Source organism: Heterodontus francisci, chromosome 28, assembly GCF_036365525.1.
Source record: "Heterodontus francisci isolate sHetFra1 chromosome 28, sHetFra1.hap1, whole genome shotgun sequence".
Taxonomy (NCBI): Eukaryota; Metazoa; Chordata; class Chondrichthyes; order Heterodontiformes; family Heterodontidae; genus Heterodontus; species Heterodontus francisci.
In genome coordinates this window covers 25,097,589-25,114,761 of record NC_090398.1, presented here as the reverse complement: position 1 = coordinate 25,114,761, position 17,173 = coordinate 25,097,589, and the positions used below count along the sequence as shown (strand labels likewise).

At 42.9% G+C, this 17,173-nt stretch overlaps 1 protein-coding gene across 7 annotated transcripts in view; it reads right to left on the bottom strand.

The window, feature by feature from the left end:
* The window catches only part of LOC137385143 (NACHT, LRR and PYD domains-containing protein 3-like), a 167,706-nt gene that overhangs the window by 58,117 nt on the left and 92,416 nt on the right, over window positions 1-17,173 (bottom strand). The gene's annotated exons all lie outside the window — the stretch shown is intronic.

Below are 17,173 nucleotides of genomic sequence, written 5' to 3'. Positions count from 1 at the left end.
TGGCAGGAAGAATAAAAAAGAAGCATATTATCTAGATGGTGAGAGATTGCAGAGCTGTGAGATGCAGTGGAATCTGGGTGTCCTAGTGCATGAATCGCAAGCAAGAACCTGGTTTAAAGTGTGTCTATTTCAACGCCAGGAGCATCCGGAATAAGGTGGGTGAGCTTGCAGCATGGGTTGGTACCTGGGATCTCGATGTAGTGGCCATTTCGGAGACATGGGTAGAGCAGGGGCAGGAATGGATGTTGCAGATTCCGGGATTTAGATGTTTCAGTAAGAACAGAGAAGATGGTAAAAGCGGGGGCGGGGGGGGGTGTGGCATTGTTAATCAAGGAGAGTATTACAGCGACAGAAAGGACGTTTGAGGACTCGTCTACTGAGGTAGTATGGGCTGAGGTTAGAAACAGGAGAGGTGAGGTTACCCTGTTGGGAGTCTTTTATAGACCTCCGAATAGTTCCAGAGATGTAGAGGAAAGGATAGCGAAGATGATTCTCGACAGGGGTGAGAGTAACAGGGTAGTTGTTTTGGGGGACCTTAACTTTCCAAATATCGACTGGAAATACTATAGTTCGAGTACTTTAGATGGGTCAGTTTTTGTCCAGTGTGTGCAGGAGGGTTTTCTGACACAGTATGTAGACAGGCCAACCAGGGGCGATGCCACATTGGATTTGGTACTGGGAAATGAACCTGGCCAGGTGTTAGATTTAGATGTAGGTGAGCACTTTGGTGATAGTGATCACAATTCGGTTAGGTTTACCTTAGCGATGGGCAGGGACAGGTATATACCGCAGGGCAAGAATTATAACTGGGGGAAAGGAAATTATGATGCGATTAGGCAAGATTTAGGATGCGTAGGATGGGGAAGGAAACTGCAGGGGATGGGAACAATCGAAATGTGGAGCTTATTCAAGGAGCAGCTACTGCGTGTCCTAGATAAGTATGTACCTGTGAGGCAGGGAGGAAGTTGTCGTGTGAGGGAGCCGTGGTTTACTAAAGAAGTTGAAGCGCTTGTCAAGAGGAAGAAGAAGGCTTATGTTAGGATGAGACGTGAAGGCTCAGTTAGGGCGCTTGAGAGCTACAAGCTAGCCAGGAAGGATCTAAAGGGAGAGCTCAGAAGAGCAAGGAGAGGACACGAGAAGTCATTGGTGGATCGGATCAGGGAAAACCCTAAGGCTTTCTATAGGTATATCAGGAATAAAAGAATGACTAGAGTTAGATTAGGGCCAATCAAGGATAGTAGTGGGAAGTTGTGTGTGGAATCAGAGGAGATAGGGGAAGTGTTAAATGAATATTTTGCGTCAGTATTTACAGTAGAGAAAATGTTGTTGAGAATACTGAGATTCAGGCTACGAGGCTAGATGGGATTGAGGTTCACAAGGAGGAGGTGTTAGCAATTTTGGAAAGTGTGAAAATAGATAAGTCCCCTGGGCCAGATGGGATTTATCCTAGGATTCTCTGGGAAGCTAGGGAGGAGATTGCAGAGCCTTTGTCCTTGATCTTTATGTCGTCATTGTCGACAGGAATAGTGCCGGAAGACTGGAGGATTGCAAATGTTGTCCCCTTGTTCAAGAAGGGGAGTAGAGACAGCCCTGGTAATTATAGACCTGTGAGCCTTACTTCGGTTGTGGGTAAAATGTTGGAAAAGGTTATAAGAGACAGGATTTATAATCATCTTGAAAAGAATAAGTACATTAGAGATAGTCAGCACGGTTTTGTGACGGGTAGGTCGTGCCTCACAAACCTTATTGAGTTTTTCGAGAAGGTGACCAAACAGGTGGATGAGGGTAAAGCAGTGGATGTGGTGTATATGGATTTCAGTAAGGCGTTTGATAAGGTTCCCCACGGTAGGCTATTGCAGAAAATACGGAAGTATGGGGTTGAAGGTGATTTAGAGCTTTGGATCAGAAATTGGCTAGCTGAAAGAAGACAGAGGGTGGTGGTTGATGGCAAATGTTCATCCTGGAGTTTAGTTACTAGTGGTGTACCGCAAGGATCTGTTTTGGGGCCACTGCTGTTTGTCATTTTTATAAATGACCTGGAAGAGGGTGTAGAAGGGTGGGTTAGTAAATTTGCAGATGACACTAAGGTCGGTGGAGTTGTGGATAGTGCCGAAGGATGTTGTAGGGTACAGAGAGACATAGATAGGCTGCAGAGCTGGGCTGAGAGATGGCAAATGGAGTTTAATGCGGAAAAGTGTGAGGTGATTCACTTTGGAAGGAGTAACAGGAATGCAGAGTGCTGGGCTAATGGGAAGATTCTTGGTAGTGTAGATGAGCAGAGAGATCTTGGTGTCCAGGTACATAAATCCCTGAAGGTTGCGAACCAGGTTAATAGGGCTGTTAAGAAGGCATATGGTGCGTTAGCTTTTATTAGTAGGGGGGTCGAGTTTCGGAGCCACGAGGTCATGCTGCAGCTGTACAAAACTCTGGTGAGACCGCACCTGGAGTATTGCGTGCAGTTCTGGTCACCGCATTATAGGAAGGATGTGGAAGCTATGGAAAGGGTGCAGAGGAGATTTAATAGGATATTGCCTGGTATGGAGGGAAGGTCTTACGAGGAAAGGCTGAGGGACTTGAGGTTGTTTTCGTTGGAGAGAAGGAGGAGGAGAGGTGACTTAATAGAGACATATAAGATAATCAGAGGGTTAGATAGGGTGGATAGTGAGCGTCTTTTTCCTCGGATGGTGATGGCAAACACGAGGGGACATAGCTTCAAGTTGAGGGGTGATAGATATAGGACAGATGTGAGAGGTAGTTTCTTTACTCAGAGAGTAGTAAGGGCGTGGAACGCCCTGCCTGCAGCAGCAGTAGATTCGCCAACTTTAAGGGCATTTAAGTGGACATTGGATAGACACATGGATGAAAATGGAATAGTGTCGGTCAGCTGGTTTCACAGGTCGGCGCAACATCGAGGGCCGAAGGGCCTGTACTGCGCTGTAATGTTCTAATTCTAATTCTAATTCTAAAAGGTTAGTATGCAGGTACAGAATGTAACGAGGAAAGCTAATAGAATGTTATCATTTCTTGCTGGGGGAATTGAATACAAAGGTAGGGAGGTTATGCTTCGGTTATACAAGGCATTGTTGAGACCACATCTGGAGTACTGTGTATAGTATTGGGCTCCTTATTTAGCGAAGGATGTAAATGCATTGGAAGCATTTAACAGAAGGTTTACTGGACTAATACCTGGAACTGGCAGGTTGTCTTATGAGAAAAGTGTGAACAGGCTAGGTTGGAGTTTGGATGAGTAAACGGCGACTTGATTTAACTATATAAGATTCTGAGGGGTCTTAACAGGGTGGATGTAGGAAGGCCGTTTCCTCTTGTGGAAGAATCTAGAACTAAGGGTCATGTTTAAAAATAAGTGATCACCCATTTCAGACAGAGATGAGGAGGGGGTTGTAAAATTTTGGAACTCTCTTCCTCAAAAGGCGGTGGAAGCACTGTATTTGAATATTTTTAAGACAGAGGTAGATAGATTCTTAATAAGCAAGGGAGTGAAAGGTTATCAGTGGGAGAGGGAATGTGGAGTTGAGGTTACAGTCAGATCAGCCATGATCTTGTTGAATGGTAGGTTCAAGGGGCCGAGTGACCTACTCCTGCTCTTATTTGCTATGTTCTTATGTTTATCCCGGTGGGGGATGCAGCAATGGTAATGCCATTAAATGTCAAGGGAGATGGTAAGTTTCTCTCTTCCTGGAGATGCTCTTTGCCTGGCACTTGTGTGGCACGAATGTTACTTGCCACGAGAGCATGGCTACCCGACCGAACCCGACTGCACCCGACGACATGTGTTGGATTCGGGTTGGGTCGGGTTGCTCTTCCGGGTCCAGCATTTGGGCTCGGGTCGGGTTGGGCCAGCTCGCACACGCTCAAACAGACTTGCATTATAATTGTGTTAGTGAAACACTGGAAACCGCAGATCTTTTGAAGTGTGCTTCCTACAGTGCTTGGTATTTCAACTTACTGTGTACTAATCAATAAACGGTTCTTGCATACATTGTAGCAGAACTAAGCCCCAGGCTCATAATTATCCGGTTAGCCCTTTCTTGCCCATCCCTGATTCTAGGGGTGTTGAAGATCTTTGTCGTTTTAATCTGAATGAAATATTTAGAATGTAATCAGTTGCTGCACTGTTATGTAATTAGATGTTTTTAATGAGTTCTATTTCTCATTGTGTTTTGTTTTATCTCTTGGTTTTCCTTCACGCTATGTATTCTTGGCGACAAAAGCGGTTGAACAGCTTCAATCTGCATTAATTGGAACGTGACCATTTTCATTAATTGCAGTTTTCAAATGAATTCACTGCTTCCCATTCGGGGTTGGTAAGACTTCTCTGCCTGCCTCAAAACATATTGTATTGAATAAAGAAAGTAAAGGATGCTTGTGAGGTAAATTAAGAGATTTAAAAGGGAAAGACAACGAATTATGCTCTAAACTTTGAATATATTTATTTAATTAATTGTCAGACCTGATAAATCGCTGTTTTATTAGTTTAATATGGTCTCAGTGTTTATGGATAATTAATGAAATTAAGAAGCATTTTTCCTTTACAAAGCTGGCCATTAGTAAGTAACAACAGTTATATAATTTTTAATACCTTTTAATTTCTTAATTCATATGACACCGCTCAATACAAAGCAGTCATAAATCAGTGTCTTTTTTTGTAAAATCTGACCTACCGGATTAAAATATTAAATCAAGGAGAGACATTTCAAAGATTACTGGACTAGTAATCCAGAGTTAAAACAAGAAATGCTGGAACCACTCAGCAGGTCTGGCAGCATCTGTGGAAAGAGAAGCAGAGTTAACGTTTCGGGTCAGTGACCCTTCTTCTATTTCCACAGATGCTGCCAGACCTGCTGAGTGGTTCCAGCATTTCTTGTTTTTATTTCAGATTTCCAGCATCTGCAGTATTTTGATTTTATTATAGTAATCCAGAGGCCTGGACTCACGATCCAGTGACAACCAGGACGTCAAGGTGGGAAACACTAAGCACTAGTCTGCAATGAGCTGTTCCATCTAAGGTAGAGCACAACCTCTTTAATATAGGAATGTATATTTTATAGCAATTAATCACTCAGGACCTTCCTGGTCTCTGCATCTCACCTGCTCACTGGATAAACTTGCAGCAGGTATTTCACCCTGTAAAGCAGGAGACTAGGTAATGTATAATATTTTCTGACCCATTGGGCAATGCTGTGCTATTTTGAGCAATACAGATATTGGTACTATGTGAGACACCCTACCTGGTGACAATTCCATGGGTTTCTGTTTTACTGGTGACCAAACAATCACTAACTTCTATGGTAACAATCTTTGGCTCACTACATCCGGTATGTGGCTCCAATCTTAAAGTACTTTTTAAACAACCTTTCAGGCACAGTTACATTGTTTTTTTTTGCTTATCTGCATAGGCTTAGAAACTGAAAAGTGGAAGCAATGTTAACTGAACATTCTGGTGGTCGGGTCGGGTCGGGCGTGGGAAAGAATTAAAGGACTTGGGCCGGGTTGGGTTTCATTTGCAGACCCGATCAGGCCTTTAATTGCCACTTACCAGCCCAAGCCTGAATGTTGTGCATGTCTTTCTGCCGTGGAGAGAGATGTGGCTGCTTACAGAACATCTGCGCAGGTTCAACCATGATCGTCCACAGTTGAACTCGAGGGTTACATTTCTGAGCCTGTAACTCTGTTTCTCCGTCCATAGATGCTACAAGACCTGCTGAATCTTTTCAACATTTTCTGATCATTATTTCGTTCAAGTAATCACTAGCAGAGCGGCCAGGCTCAAACACAGTCTGGCTTCCTTGAACACCCTGGATTTCCTGCACACGCTCACTGTTCCTCCCTGCTGATAATCCAGGCATTTAAAGTGACATAAACAAAAGCAGAAAATATTGGAAATTCTCAGCAGGACAGACAGCATCTGTGGAGAGAACAGCAGAATTAACGTTTCAGGTCGATGACCTTTCCTCAGGATCCAATTTGCAGGAAGTATTACTAAACGAAATCTCACAACGTCTTGGTAAAAAATGTAGGTGTTAAGGCCGGTCCAAAGAGAGAAGAGAGGTGGACAGAAGAAAAGATTTAGGGAGGGAATTCCAGCGTTTAGGACCTAGGCAGCTGAAAACACTGCCCCAGTGGTGAAAATCTGATATGCAACATAATTTGAGGAGTGCAGGCATCTCAGAGGATTGTAGTGCTGGAGGAGATTACAGAGATAGAGAGGGGTGAGACCACGGAGGGATTTGAATGAACAAGATGATTTTTAAATCGCAGCTTTGCTGGACAGGGAGCCACTGTCGGTCAGAGAGCACAGGGTTGATTGGTGAACGGGACATGCTGTGCATTAAAATACAGACAGCACAGTTTTGGATGAGCAGAAGACTATGGAGGACGAAGCTGGGATTCTGGCCAAGAGACCACTGAAATACTTGAGTTGAGACATAACAACAATAAGGATGAATGTTTCAGCACCAGATGAGCTAAAGCAGGAGCAGAGGTAGCTGATGTTAAGGAGGTGAAAATAAGCTGTCATGGTGATGTAGAACATGTGTGGTCAGAAACTCAATTCAGTGTCAAAATGGACACCGAGGATGGAAACAGTTCGACTCTGCCTCAGACAGTTGCCACGGAGAGGGATGTTGCCAGTGGCTGGAGAACAGAATTTGAATCAGTGGCCGAAGACAGCGCTTTAGGTCTCCCCAATATTTATTTAATTCAAGTAAATGTATGCTCAAATACTGGATGTCGGACGAGCCACATGAAAAATTTGTGGCGGAAGTGAGAAGAGAAGCCTTTGACGGTGAGTGAAGATGATTCTCTGGCTTCTATTGTTTTGAGAGCACTGGAACCAGGAGAGGATCATCCCACCCAGTTAGACAACAGAGGAGAGGCGTTGTATGTGTTGAAGGGTATTCCCAAGCGCAGAGGCACCTGCAGTAAATATCATACTGTTTAAATGTTATTTGAGTAACTGGGAACATATAATCTCAGTGAACAATGAAGAGGCATCATGGGGCTTAGTAGCTTGACCACATTCAACACAGGAGCTGAGTAACCTAAATTCAAACAAAGACTTATTTAATGAAAAGCAGATGTCCTTGTAGAATGCTGACAAAGATACCAGCCTGTAACAAGGTTAAGATAAGGTGGTGTGCATACATGAGAACCAAGGATGGGGGATTAGAAAGGAATGGAAAGCATAATGAGTAATCCCCTATCTGTCCGTGGAGTGGTCATGCAGCCCCTTCCACGCCTGGTCACCGCTTCCATTGGTCTTTAATAATCAATGTATATAATCTGTAATCATTATGATTGGACCATGTCCAGCCAGGATGGGCTGAGTAACTGTTTAAAAATGTATAAGTATCAATGATTTTTCTTTGTTTGGTGGAGAGGCATCTGGACAGCCCAGTGACCTGCTACCCACCAGCGTAACTTAAGTAAACTGTTTGGCATTGGAGCAGACCTGAGTGTCGAGTGATTCTTCTAGATACATTCCCGCTAACATATGTGTAGTCAACCTTGTCAAAATCTGCAGACTGGTTGTGAAGGAACGTTGAACAGTCACAGTCATATAGGATATAATTTGTAACTTTGATAAGGGCCTGCATCAGTGCTGTGGTTTGGGCAGAAACCTGATTGGTGGTCGCTCAAACATGGCTGTCCTGGAAAGATGGGCATTCATTGTGGATGCGACAACACATTCATGAGCTTGACAGGAAGAGAGTTTGGAGATAGGATGGTGGTTTGCAACGACAGATGGATCGAGGGTGTTTCTGTTGAGGAGAGGGTAATGACAACAAAAGTGGAGGAGGACAGTTCTTGAAGAGAGGAAGCCATTAACAATATCAAGTAACATGGGGACGATGAAGGGAAGGAGGTGGTAATTTAAATATAATGGTGGAATTATTTAGATAATTCCAGAAATAGCTGCAGCTCGTGGACTCATCTGAATCCCAGATGGAAAATATGAAGGGAAAACTGCATAAAAACTGATGTGTCCGTTTCTCGACAATGATTTTTCTCAGCATATTGCTGGTCTGGTCACTATCCTGATTCTAGCACAAGAGTCGCCGGTTAAGTCAGTCTTGTGGGTTCTGCAGGCAATGAACACACCCTGGGTAAAGATCAGTTGCACAATCCAGTCATAAACACAACCTTCAGCCTGATCAGTTCAATCCTCCCCCACCCTATTCTCTGGCACAGGGCTGAATCTGAATCACACACCGTCTCATTCAGAATGGATTGTCCTGATCCTTTAACCAAGGTCAAGAAAAGTAATTGTGGCAACAATGACGAAACTTCCCCCAAATTGTTCAGAAGAGCCCACACTGAAACCAGGTTCTATAGCCAGAATCAAATCTTTATCCTGAATTCAGTTTCATTGTTCACCATTAATTGTCTGTTATCAAACTATAAACGGGCAGAGAGAGCAAGGGACGAAGATTGTGGTTAGTTTATTGGGATCACACTTCTTAGAGAAGGGCAAAGTGAACCATCTGATTTAACACTGTTTTTATTTAGAATTACCTTTCCTTTAGATCATGAGCTGTTTCTTGGAGCCGATTTTAATTCACCATAAATGCAAGTCTTTAGAATTCCAGCTGTATTAATCTCAGCATCAGGCTTTTTACAATGTTCCCCTGATCTGGATTGTCACGGAGTACTCCAATCCCCTTCTCCATGTTTACAGTTAGTTTATAGTGAAGAGACCAATGATCATAAAATCAGAGAGACAATCTCCAGTTCATAAGTAATAGTCTCGGCTTTGATCAGGATGTTCACATCCACGATTATCAGGTTCCATGTTTCACGAACTGGAAATTAATCTGCAAATGTATGTAGTAAACAAGCAAAACCTTTGTATCATTGGCTGGCTAACTTTTATTGGTGGTATTGCAAATTTACCTTTCATTTCATTGAAATAAAGATTTGGCAGCAGATTCAATTAACGATGAGACTGATAAACTTTAGATTTCTAATTTACATTTATCATTGCTGAAAATAGAGATATGTTGTGGAAGCTTTTCGTCTTGTGCTCATCAGGACAATCTGAAAGAATACCACTGTCAGGGGAAGCAACAACGTTTTACTGTATGAGAAGAGAGTGCTGATTGTTTGGCAAGTGAACTCTGATTGGTTGAGGCATTGCCATGGAGAAAGCACCAGTTTATGGTGACTGGCAGTTAACTAACAAGCTTTGATTGAATTTTAAGACAGGCAGCTTGACTCTGATTGTCAAGGCTTTGCCCTGATGGATGAACGAGCAAATGGCTGTCGCTAATTTTGTTTAGCTGAAACAGGCACAATGTCTGCACATGTTCTTTCTGCCTGCAAGGAACAGGGCCCTGTGTATTAAAATAAAAGCAAAATACTGCAGATGCTGGGAATCTGAAATAAAAAACAAGAAATGCTGAAAATACTCAGCAGGTCTGTCAGCATCTGTGGAAAGAGAAGCAGAGTTAACGTTTCAGATCAGTGACCCTGCATCAGAATTAGAAAGTAGGTATTAGAAATGTAAAAGGTTTTAAGCAAGTAAAGCGGGGGTGGGGCAAAAAATAACAAAGAAGAAGGTGTTGATAGGACAGGGTCACAGAGAATAACTGACCAGAAGGTCATGGAACAAAGTCGAACGGTATGTTAATGGTCCCGAATGACAAAGCATTAGTACAGAGAGGGAGTGAATTAACTGCAAAGCACAATGCACTCCATTCACAAACATTAAAAAACAAAACAATGGATAGGCACAGTAGAAACAAACTAAAAACACTGATAAACCTAAAATTAAATGACCAAATCAAAAAGGAAAAAGAAAAAATAGAAAAAAAGGGGAAAAAAAACTAAACATAAAAAGGGGGACTCGGCATGCTCTGAAATTATTGAACTCAATGTTCAGTCCAGCAGGCTGTAGCGTGCCTAATCGGTAAATCAGGTTCTGTTCCTCGAACTTGCGTTGATGTTCGCTGGAACAGTGCAGCAAACACAGGACAGAGATGTGAGCATGAGAGCGGGGGTGGGGGGCGGTGGGGGTTGAAATGGCCAGCAACTGGAAGCTTACAGACTGAGTGGAGGTGGTCCACAGAGGAGACCACATTGTGAGCAGCGAATACAGTATACTAAATTGAAAGAAGTACAAGTAAATCGCTGCTTCACCTGAAAGGAGTGTTTGGAGCCTTGGACAATGAGGATTAGCCCTGTATATTAATATTTGTAGCTTCCAGTATGCGCAAATGCGCTGCACTGCAAGCCCGACCAATGATCTAAAATAGGTTTTCAGCGTAATTCTTAGCACACTGAGAATTATTTACCACTTGACTTTAAAAAAGAGGGGTTATCTGCCAAGTGAGTAATCCTCTTTGGACTACTTGAGCGATTACCAGCCTCATAGAGTCACTGTCCGCTAATTCAGTTCACTGCACTTGGTATTAAGATGACGGAATGGTGGGACAAAGTGAATACACTGGGTTGTGACTGCATTCCACCAGTATCAGCTGAAGAGCTGAGCACCATAACAAGCTGTCCAAGCCACCTAACTCCAAAGCATCTGACACTGGCGTATTGGATAATATAAAAAATTGACCAGCTGTAACTTATCCCAAAGTCAAAACATATCACCCTATCAGCCACCTCACAATGATCAGCAAAGTGGTAGATGAACTCATCAATAGTGCCTTCAAATGTCAGCATTGCCCCAACAATAACCTGTTTATGGGTGCTCAATTCTATTGCACCTGAAATCCTGACTTATTCACAAATGCAAGAGTTAAATTCCACAGAAGTGGTGATCGCAACTCCCCTTAACAAGGCAGCATTTGACTCACTTTGATACCGAAGATCTGGTGCACTGGCATCAGTACTCAAGGAAGAGGGAGCTATTCCGTTGGGATGGGCTTCACTTGAACCCGGCTGGAACCAGTGTCCTGGCTAATTGCATAACTAGGGATGTAGACAGGGCTTTACACTAATGGGGGGGGGGGGGGGGGGGGGGATGTTTGGGTAAAGGAACATTTAGAAATCCAAACAGAGAGGTCAAGGCATCAGAGCAGGATGTGGGTAACTCCCAACAGAATGGGACAGGAAGGGGCAGAGAGTTTAATAAAAATTATATATTGGCAAATAAGGTAATTGCAGGGAATAGAAGTGAAACAATGCAGTTAACAGATTATATGGAACTCCATGGAGATTTTGAGATACTACGAAACATATTGGAGGGGGACTACTCTCTGGAACGTTTGCTGCCGATCTTGGTCTCACTTGGTCACACAGAGGAGCAGAATCAGGTTGGTGCGACTGAATGTGTACAGATTAAGCTGAACTTGGATGAGATAGAAAATGAAGTTGCACAGAAACTGATCCTATCCAACAAGTGCAATGCAGCTAGTACCTGTATCGAGTAGGATAAGGACTGTCAAAGAGCAGCGAGACTGCTGACCATGGCACCTTGGAGCAGGGGGCCTAACAAAAAGGGCTGGAGGAGGCGCAGGAGGGGAAGCCAAATTGTGATTATGGTAGTTGATGGTGGGCGGAGGGTGGGGGCGTTCAATAATCCGGGGGAGCGGGACGGGCTGGTAGCATCCTTTTAATCTAGATGGAGAGTCGGATGTATTGTGTTGGCTATCTGGTGCCAGACTAAGCAACATTTCAAATCGGCTTGAAAGGTTTTTGGAGAGAGAATAGGGGAACCTAGTCCCTGTAATCCGTGTTGTGAAAAACATAAGCATTCAGCGAGTATCAGGAGCTAGGAGCTAACATTAAAAGAAAAAAAGAACGTTTGCAATACCTGGATTAATACCCATGCGACTTGCAAATTGGCAAGTAGATTAGGGAGGTGAACACGTGGCTGAAAGAGGGGTTCCATTTCAGGTGAGACGAGCATAAGTCTTGGCACAGGAAGGAATTGTAACTTCGGACGGACATTGCCTGGACAGGAGGGAGGGGAGCTGACAGTTCTCAATATTTGCTCCAGACTCCATCAAGGCTCATGACATCAGATCGAATATCGACAAGGAAACTACCTGATTATCAACTACTGTCCTCCTTCAGCTGAGGAATACATGCTCTCGAAGGTTGAGCACCGCTCGGAAGAAGGATGGAGGGTAGCAGAAACACAGTGTGTGCTCTGGAAGCTCATCACTGAGAGTCTCTTGGAAGCACCACTACTCATTGAGTTGGTCGAGTCCTGGAGTCAGTCTGTCAGCCCTGTCAGTCTGGGAATGTGGCAGGCGGTGAGAGAGCCAACTCGAGAGAAAACCTATTTGACCTGATCCTCATGAATCTAGCTAACAGAGGCATCTGTTCACGAGCGTATTTTTGGGAATGTTAACCGCACAGTCCTTGTGGAGACGTTGAAGACCGTCTTCACGCAGACGACACTTTCCATCATGCTGTGTGACATTACTACCATGATAAATGATAGTTATATTCAAAAGAGGTCTCACAGATCAGAACTGGGGATCGATGAGAAGCTGTGGGCCATCAGAAACTGCTGAATTATATTCCACTGAAAGGTGCAACCTCATTGCCCGGTATAACACTCACTTTGCCATTAGAATCGATCCAATGAACCATCCATGATTCAATGAGGTATCTAAATGAGTATGCCACGAGCAGTACCAGGCGTTACTGAGTTGCCAACCTGCGAATTGGCAAGACAGGACTTCATGCATGCTAAACAGTAGAAATAGCATGCTTTGGATGAAGCTAAGTGAACCGACAACCAACGCTCTGTACTCCTGCCACATCCAGTCATGAATGATGTACGACTTTTTGAACAACTAATGCTAGGAGGAGGCTCAATGGACATCCGAATCCTCAATAATTGCGGATACAAGTTTGTGAGGGAAAATGTCAAGTTCGAAGCGTTTGCAAAACCTTCAGCCAGAAATGCCAAGTGGATGATATTGGTCTCCTGCTGAGCTCCCCACAATCACCGTCTTCAGTCAAGTCGGTTATTCCCACGTGCTATCAAGCGTCAGCTTTGTCAACTGGATAAAACAAAATCTACTGGCCCCGACAACCTTACGGTTGTAATGTAGGAGACAAGCTACAGAAATAGTCCCACACTTAGTCAAGGTTTACAACAACACAGATATCTAAACGGCAAACTGGAAAATGCTCAGTTACATCCTATCCACAAAACACATGACAAGTCCAATACAGCCACTTACACACAGCCTCCTCCCCCCGCCTCACCCCCATTAGCCTTATCTCGATCGTCAGAAAAGTTATCGAAGATATCTTCAAAAATATATCAAATCGCATTTATACATATACGTAATATATTTGTATTATACTTTATCAGTGATAGAAGAGACATTGAAATTTTCACTGAAATGTTTGAGAGAAAGAAATCCCGAAAACTAAAATAGAGGAAGAGGTTGTCAGCACAGAATTAAAAAGAGACAGTCATGCTTGAACAACATTACTGAATTTTTCGAAGAAGTAGCAGATCACGTAAATATGGAAAATGTGGCGGATGTAAAATACATGCAATTTCAATAAGCCTTCAATTCAGTACGATATTGTCAAATCAAGACGAATGCTATGGGATGCACAGCTTCGGGATAAGCAGCAGGTTGGATAGCAAACCAGTTGCAAAATAGTCAACAGAATATTGGGTGGAACGGTTATTGCTCAGTCTGGCGAAATGTAGGAAGTCTTATGCCACATGTAGAGCTGGAAGTACTGTTGGTTCAATATTCATATAAATGGTTTAAACTTGCGAATTATGTAAATTTGCTGTTGAGTCCAAATTGTGGGGATAGTTGTTACTGTGGAAGAAATAATGGCATGCACCTGTTGGGGTTTAAATAGCAAATTCTTCGTGTCGTAAAAATCGCTGTGAGAGTGTACTTTATTACTACTTTATTATTATTACTCGGAAATGCATTACTTTGATTGTATTGATTCCTTTCCCCTTTTTACGTTTGAATTTATATTTTACGTATTCTCTGCTGTGTTGAAGATTGACTGTTTCTGACTTTGTCACGTGACATTGCATTTTGCTAAATTTCAGTAAATAAAGTATTTGGAAAATTTTTATTTTAACAACATTTGGACAAAGATGGATGTTCGGTGTGTTTCTTTTCCCTGTTGTATATAATTGCCTGTGTGGTGGGGTTTTCACTGGATTAGTAATCCAGAACACAGCCTAATGCTCTCGGGACATGCTTTGAATCCCGGCATGGCAGATGGTGAAATTTAAATTCAGTTAATAAATATGGAACTAAAAGCTAGTCTAATGATGACCACGAAACTAATGCCAAATGTTGTAAAAACCCATCTGGTTCAATAATTTCCTTTCGAGAAGGAAATCTGCCGTCCTTACCGGGTCTGGCTGACAGGGCACTCCAGACCCACAGCAATGTGGTTGACTCTTAAATACCCTCTAGAATGGCCTAGTAAGATATTCAGTTCAAGGGCAATTGGAGATGGGCAATACATGGCCATTGAAACCAACTTCCCACAGCGAATGATGAAAGTATTCAGCATCCTAGAGCCAATCTATTTTTAAAAAGTAAGAAATACATTGTGAAAACCTGCACAGACATCTAGTGCTATTGAATGAAAATTTAACATTATGAAGCACTGAGCACGCTGTGACGTATTGTTTACTCCCTGTTCGAGTTTCATGACATCTTCTAACTATGCAACCACTGCCTACGTACCCACAACTCTGTCATTCATATATATCGAAATGTTCAGTGGTACTAATATTGAGCCATTCTGAATATCGCTATGTACTTACATCCAGTCTGAAAGGAACCGTTCACCACCACTCTGTTTTCTGTCCCTTAGCCAATGTTGAATGCAAGCTGCCAGTGTCCTATGAATCCGATAGGATTGCATTTATCTAACAATTTTATGAGCTCCTACATTATCAAATAGTTTTTGGAGGTGCAACATACACAACAGCGACCGTACTGCCATCATCAACCCTTACAGTTACTTCATCCAGGAGCTCAGTCAGTTAAGTAAAGAATGATGTTCCCTTAACAAATTGGTTCCGACCATCATTTATTGGTCTTTACTTTCCCAAGAGTCAATTATTTTTCCTGATTTCCTCTCTGCAAATGTTTCTGTTACAGTGACTTTACACCAACTAGCCTTACTTTCCTCAGGTTTTCTCTCTACCCTTCTTTGAACAGGATGCAACATCTGCAATTATCCAGACCTATCGAACAACTCCCATATCGAAGGAGGATGGGAGGAGAATAGCAGTAGCACTGTTAGTTTCTACACTTAGTGCCCTCAGAAAGCTAGTTACATCCCATCTTATTCAGTTTGTGTACTGCCAACTTTCTCAGCTTCATCGCTTTATCTTTTATGCTCTCATTCAATATCACTTATACCTCTTTCTGCACTACCACATGGATAGCATCATCTACTCTGATGAAGAATACTGCAAAGTATTCATTTATTAGTTAAACCATACGTGGTGCCAAGTACATAGATGTCAAATAGGGCTAAATAAACATTCTACTGGTGACCATGAATTTCAAGCATACAACCTAGAAAATCCTTCATAACCCGTCACTCTCAAGCCAGTAATAAACCGTGTACAACTGGAAATGTACTGGAGCCACAGGTAATCTTTAGAAATGTACACCTGCTCAATATCAAAGAGCTACTGGCAAGCTAAAGATCAAACATGCATTTCGGACTAATTCACAATTATCATAATCTAAATGTGCCTTTGAGGCGATGCAGCAGGCAATTGCAGGTTTGCATTCAAGCGCTGATTATACACAATTTTCCGGAGATGTAGCTTTCACTCATCCACTTCCACTGAGGTGGTGGATTGTGCTGGCTGGGAGGGAAGCCAACTTGAAAGGATGTCTGCACGGCCTAGAAAGCGTGCATTCAGGTTCTCGGATGCGGCATTGGAAGTCCCAATGGAGGAGTACAGATGAGAAGGCGTGTCCACTACTCGCAGGGGAGAAAGAGGCCACAAAGATAACTAATGCATTGCATGTGGGAGGAGATCTCCCGGGAGGTGACCACCAGAAGTTCTTCCCCGGTTCGTAGTTCCAAAGAAACAAAGAAACTTCAGGCCACAAGACGAGGTCATTCCACCCATCTTGTCCGTGCCGTCTAGAAAGAGTTCACCAGTCAAATCACAATTTCCAGCTTTTGTTCCGTGCATACCGAAATTGTTTTTGTTTTGATGCAATGAGTGTTGCCATGTCAACTCCCGTTTCAATCAGTGAGTTGCAGGCCCCACTAACCTTTGGGTGAACAAACCCTTCAAAGCTCCCCTCAGTTTTTTCTACATTTTTTTTTACACCTGTGCCCACTTATTCACCGCTACGCTAAAAGGCATAATTCACTTAACCTCATTCGATCTCGGTCCTTTATAAATTTATACACCACAATTATTCTCCCAATCAGTCTCCTCTGTTCCAAACAAAGAAAGCACAACTTATCCAATCTTTCTTTATCGCTACATTTCCCCATTGCTGGCAACATCCTCGTAAATCTCCACTGCATCATATCTGGTATGAACACAAAATATTTGATTACTACACATGAGTTGTTAAATTAAGATGCAATCATGCAATCATACTTTTCAATAAATGTATCGTCATCGCCATCAGCACAAATTCAATACGCTAATCCACCATCTACTATACAGTGACATTCACACACTGCACATAAGTTGGGTGTCTAGCTAAGCATTGAGGTATATAACTCCCCAGGGCCTGATGGGATCTACCCCAGAATACTGAAGGAGGCAAGGGAAGAAATTGCTGGGGTCTTGACAGAAATCTTTGCATCCTCATTGGCTACAGGTGAGGCCCCAGAGGACTGGAGAATTGCCAATGTTGTTCCTTTGTTTAAGAAGGGTAGCAATGATAATCCAGGAAATTATAGGCTCATCATTACGTCAGTGGTAGGGAAATTATTAGAGGGGATTCTTCGGGGCAGGATTTACTCCCATTTGGAAACAAACAAACTTATTAGCGAGAGGCAGCATGGTTTTGTGAAGGGGAGGTCGTGTCTCTAATTTGGTTGAGTTTTTTGAGGAAGTGACAAAGATGATTGATGAAGGAAGGGCAGTGGATGATATCTATATGGACTTCACTAAAGTCTTTGACAAGGTCCCTCATGGCAGACTGGTACAAAAGGTGAAGTCACACGTGATCAGAGGTGAGCTGGCAAAATGGAT